The 6225-nt window shown below is 34.2% G+C and overlaps 1 protein-coding gene across 1 annotated transcript in view; it reads right to left on the reverse strand.

The window, feature by feature from the left end:
* Window positions 1–412, reverse strand: part of LOC108693282 — a gene marked incomplete at its 3' end in the record, with an annotated part of 180928 nt that extends 180516 nt beyond the window's left edge. The window contains exon 1 of the mRNA XM_018202154.1: window positions 373–412. The remainder of the gene's footprint in view (window positions 1–372) is intronic.
* Between the last annotated feature and the right edge of the window lie 5813 nt (window positions 413–6225).

The following is a 6225-nucleotide window of genomic DNA, read 5'->3' on the forward strand; positions in this document are numbered from 1 at the left end:
TAATGATTTCTGTAATTTGGATTTATCACACGACACGACAGCTTATACATTTTATTAAGTTTATAATCACATAAGTATTATCTTTGTAGCCAATTCTAAATTACAAATTTGGTGGGGATTGGTACCATTAAACGTCGCCAGTAAACGTAATTCAAAATGTGCCAGCGTAATTAGTGTGCTACGATGAAAACGCATAGATTGTACCGATTAAATATCTATGCTTGAATTTATGCTCGATTTTCATGCATAGCTATCGGAAAATGTAATTACGCTTATGACATTTAATGCGGAGTTATGTAATTACACATTGAGCTTTGTACGTGCCATAAATCATATAGAGAGTCCGCTCAAACTCACACAATCATTACTTACGTCCAACGGTTATTTGATCATCTAGAACATATTTATCTCGACTTCGTGGTCCGGCAACGATGCTTTTCATCGATTCCTGAAAAAGAGAGAGATAAAAGCTTGTCAGAAGGATCAACAATATCACATTGAATTTCACGTATAATAAACTTAACGTAACTGTGTATTGTCCTCTAAAATGATTAAATATTCACGCATCGAAATGATATGAAACATATACATATGCATACACGTGGCAAAACCACAAATTGGATGCATAACCGCGAACGAGTAATCATTATACCTTCACCGTTTCAAAGTCCAAACATCCGATGATCATTATTCAGTTAATATACCAGAGAAATTTGAATCGTGCTTGCGAGCCTGTTATCCAGATAATTTCACGCGTATACGGAGAACAGCGGCAGAATAAAACTCTCGACTTTTGACTTTGGCGAATCGAGGCGGAACGTATTCAAGGCAGGAACGAGCTGGGTGTTATTCACGAATCCGTCGAATATATATCGACAATCTCGTTCTCGCAAACTTTACAAGAATACTCACAGGATTCTTACGCGGCGTCGCGACGGCGTGTACTCTGCTGAAATTAAAATCGATACTTGCAGAAAGAGGGAGAGAATGAAGAGGAGAGAAAAATGGAGATAACGTCTGGATTTTACTCCTACCGTTCCTCGCGTTTATAAAGCCGTGCAAAATCGCCGAAGAAGGGAGCGTTTGGATAAATAATCATTCTGCAGAGTGCGAATCTTCCGCATGGGGGTGGGAAAGAGCCGCCCGATAAGGTGGGCGAATAACGAAGTGGAAGAAGCGAGTCGTAAAGCAGCGGGAATAAATAGTCGAGCGTCAAGTCGGCGACCGAAGTTTGCGAACGCGCAAATCCTGAGGGAAGTCTTGAACAAGAATTCCGCATGATCGTCCTCTTCCTCTTCTTCCGATTCCGTACATTCTTCATGTAATTATTTTATCGTTACAAAACAGAATCCGCTATACCTTCGGAAATTTACAGCTGCGTCAGTATATCTTTTTCTATCGATCACAAAGATAAATAAATAAAGAGAAATAATCTACATCGTATTTCTATATTAATTAATCATGGAAAATACCTTAAAAGAATAAAGAAGTGCTAATAATACGATATAATGGTTACAGTAAAAAATTAATTAAAAAATCTAGAGACGCAGAAAATGCATATATATATATATATATATATATGTATGTGTGCAATTTCATATTATATGATAAACATTATTTCCAAAAGGGAATAATCACATACGCATAAATGTTCGGAGAAGTTTGGTCGTTGACGTTCTCTTTCTTAAGTCTCTCAAAACGAGGAAAGTTGAACGAAATTCTGAATGAAGGGAGAAAGATGCGAAGTCGAGAATAAGTGGTAGAACGTCCAGTCAGAATTTACGAGCAATACTTTCCTATCGGAAATTCTCAGCATATTCATGAATATCACCATGCGTCTCGGAAATTACAAACCATGTTATATCTAGTCAATATTGTTCTCCTTCCACTTTTGTTGGCACAATATTCATATTTTAAAAACATAAATCGCACTTAATAATTCGCTCTAATAGCTTCTAATTGTCATTTAATTGTCATTTAGCATACAACATTTATACAAAACATGTAATAAAATGATTCTCATTCTTGTACACATTTCATATATCAAATATCAATGAATAATGATAACCAATTTCTTCAATTAAACAATATTATTTTTATGTGTGATAAAATATATAAATCAATCCTTTTATATTTCCTTTTGTATTTCAAAATAAACATATTATTATATTAATGTATGCATTTAATAAATAATGAACTAAATTTGAGTTCAATTTAATACATTTTCTTGGATGAAATTGTTTAAATTGTTTAATTTCATTATTTTACTTAAGTAATTAACGACATAACCATTGTTGAGTAAGAATAGTGATTAAAAATAACTCAAATTATAGTTAAACATTATGAATATAACAATATATAGACAATTAAATATGAAGTGTTTATGCATAGAATTCGTGCTTTCTCAATAGTTTTTAAGAAGAAGATTTCGTTGTAGATTCTAGCAAATTTTTATAAGACTGTCTTCCATTGATTCCGTAATTTTTATGTTTACGCACCGATGAAGAGCATTTTCCTGGAACGAACTACTTCGTTCCGGTGCTGACGTATTTCTTTTATGGGAGAATCCCTTGTACGATGTCCCCTGCAGACGCAATATTCATACAAATAACATTCAGTTTCTCGGCCGTCATGGAATTTATGAGAAAGACGAACCGGGAGATCGGCGAATTGAGAGACCGGCAATAAGAATAAATAGCGGAATATATTCGACGCGACGATTCTAGTTTATAACTAATAGGAAATCCTGGAAGGAAATCTTAAACGCCGACGTTCATACAGGTCTATTTTTACTCTTTCGGAAATAATTTCTTGCGTTTCTTGTAGATAATTCTAAAAAAACGTCCGCTTGTTTTAGAAAAAAATTCTTGTGCAATAATTTTCTCTCTCACATACGAACACACAAAAATTTTAACAGAATAGCCTCATTAAAATCATCTCACTGCTTTCATATTTTATTTTTAAAATTTAAGCTAACATTTTTAAGGGACTCTTATATAACTGTATATATAACTATATATAAAAGCTATTCACTAAATAAAAAGGTACTGTTTTCCTTCCAAGGATTCCAGTCCTCCATTCCATGGAGGACAGTTTGAGAAATTCCGCAGTAGAATGACACGATGTGACCAACGCTGACCGAATTCCGGCCGCAGGCACTCAATGCGAGTCCGAGTAGCAAGAACTTTCGTCCTGAGTACCATAATTTCGTACTTATCGCCGCAAGCAAGAACTACGCGCTCGAATCAACAATAATTAAAGAACAATGTTCGTTGGTGAGCACCGGTTGCGCAAAAGGAAAAAAAAATATGTTTGCATTAGATTCAACGAACGGGAAAAATAACATGGGAAAAATAATGAAAACGCAGCACGTTGACGTTCGTGTTTGCGTTCGATTCTTTACGAGCTCATGTAAGCTATGGAATAATATCGCGTGTGAAAAAAATCGAAAATCGATTTATTCGTATCCGATATCGGATAGGAATAAATGTCAACCTGTTCAAATATTCCCAAAATCTGATTTACAAAAGCTAGTTTGCTGGATAACATAATATGCTTTTCTTTAATTTATCATATACATGAAAGAAATAATTTTGTTAAAATGTCTAAGATTTAAAAATAATTTTGTTTAGACCTCAAAATAATTATGTGAAACGTTTAAACGTTGATAACAATTCTGCAAAAAGTTTTCACATTCTGAACTCAGTTCTCTAACTCTAATTCATTAAGCATAAAAAAGAAGAAAGATTAATTAAGAAATAAAAGGAATAATAAAAGGATGTCAAATTAAGCTAGTTTATTAAAGTTCATATTTGTGCATTTAAATTTTAATAAACTAATTTAATTTAGCATCCTTTTATTGCTCTCAATTAATCTTTCTTCTTTTTTATTTTTACATTTTAATAATCAATTTAAATATTCCACATGATTATTTTGATAGTCTAAATAAAATTATTTATTTGCATTCAACTAAATTTTTAGATACTTTTAATAAATTTTTCCATGGATGAGACGCGATAAATTGGAAAAAAAATATATTATTAATTAATATATTATTAATAAATATATTATTATCGTTACTGTATTCTTTCATATTTTTAGAGATTTTATTTCTATCAAATATTATGAAGTAATAAAATGGCAATAACTTGCGCTATGCTAATGCGATTAAAAAAATAAAGCCTTGTCATAAAGTCCTGACAAATATCCATCTGGTCACAAAGCAATCTTTATGACACATTAAATTTGAAATTAATGATCCTTACTAAAGATGCGACATATCATAATGTCTTGAAAAACTTGTATTTCGTGAATGTATTGTAAATGAAATAAATTCAACTCGAACGACGCACCATTGCGTTATTAAACCGTATTACGTTGCTTCTTTCAGTCAAGCTGTATTCTTAATTAGCAAGCATCCACATTCGAAAACAGAGACGGGAGAAAACTTCGTTAATGAAACGCCTACGGCAACGTCAAGCACGAAGACGCTGAAAACAGGCAGAGGTTATCCGATACGTCGTTGTAAACCAGGGGTATCCGCGGAGTTTAACAGTCTGACAAAATGGATGGCATATTGAATTCGTCACACACAGGAGTGTATGTTTCACACGCGCAAAAAACAGCAGGTTCACGTCAAGAGCACTATGGGAAAACGATCGTATAACACAAAAAACAAGTACTCTGCCCTCCCGAGGGAGCAAGAGATCAAACATTTCGATTAACAAAGTGCTTGAAATATCAGATGCACAAGCAGTTATCCACGCTTGATGGATTCAGCTAGAAATTCAACCAGCATTTGGGGAGATTTGCACGTCCCAATAAAAATGTACTGCATTCATTTTAATTGTAAGCTCCTCTTTATCTTTCACGTACGATTGAATTTAAATAATGCGCGAGAATGTGTAATATTTAATTACAGAGAGAGAGAGACAGAGAGAGAGAGAGAGAGAGAGAGAGAGAGAGAGAGAGAGAGAAATATGAGCGAGAATAGAAGTGTACTTCAACCCTTTGAGTATCAACCCCCGCCATCATTTTCTGTGCAAAAAATGTCAGAACGTTTTACTAGAAAATGCGAACATTTTAAATCCTATATATTATATATTAAATTACGCTTATAAATATATGTATTAAATAGATTTAGAAATACGCTTAAAATACAAATGTATATAAATTTATATACTAGAATACCATTTATCAATAAAATTATATAAAGGAAAGAGCGCTTTTTGTCAATGAACCTAGAATTTTTCAATGATAATGACATCACATTATACCGAAATTTCATGTAAATAGAACAAAACAAATATTATATATGTATATATGTATATTTAATTCCTTCCGTTGAAATATTTGATCAAAGAGTCATAATAAAGTACCTCTTAGTTTAGAATTAGCAAAATTAAATAAGAAGAGAAACTTGAAATTACATTTTAGTTACGATATATAGTTTCTGTCGTAATTTTTGCGAAATAATTTGTATAATAAATGTACGTACAAATGTGGCAGAGCTAGTCACGAAAGTAATTAATTTTTCCGTTTTGAGGGACACGCTCTTACGGAGGAACATTCCTCCATTCGCAGCTAAATTTTATTTTTCTTCTCGTTTCATCTCGACTCTTACGCGTCGTTTTCTATTTTACGCGGGAGTGACAGCGAAAAAGAAATAAAATACCAAATGTAACCTAAGTATTATATACTGAGGAAAGAGGAGAGAAATTCGCTGGATGATGGTAACGCGAGCTTCGTCTTGAAAATAGAGACTCAAGACGGAGTCTGGGAGTTATAATTGCCAACGCGACACTTCCTGCCGTAGAAAAAGGGGAAGGAAAAAAAGGAGAGAAAAACGATGAATGAAATGTTCCGTAAAAATCTATCGACACGCGTCGTGCGTGTCGACGAGGAATATAAGGATGACGGTTACATAGCGAAGAATAAAAACCGCGACAGGGTCGTGGCGAAAAGCCCGATTTATTCGATACAGTGAGGACGAGCCAATTGGCCCTTTTCAACCTCGACCAGCTTGTCCATCGTTCTCCGTTGAACGCGTGAGCAAGACAAAGAACAAAAATAGGGACCACCCTTTACTCTCGTTTGCACGACCACCGGCGACTGTAATTGCCCTCTTCCGGACTGGTTCGACGTTCGACCGTGGCTTTTACGATGGCCGATATGACCGGTTTTACGAGTTTCCGTTCGTATCACGGGGCTAAGAGGGCGAAATCA

This window comes from Atta colombica, unplaced genomic scaffold (genome assembly GCF_001594045.1).
Source record: "Atta colombica isolate Treedump-2 unplaced genomic scaffold, Acol1.0 scaffold9, whole genome shotgun sequence".
Lineage (NCBI taxonomy): Eukaryota > Metazoa > Arthropoda > Insecta > Hymenoptera > Formicidae > Atta > Atta colombica.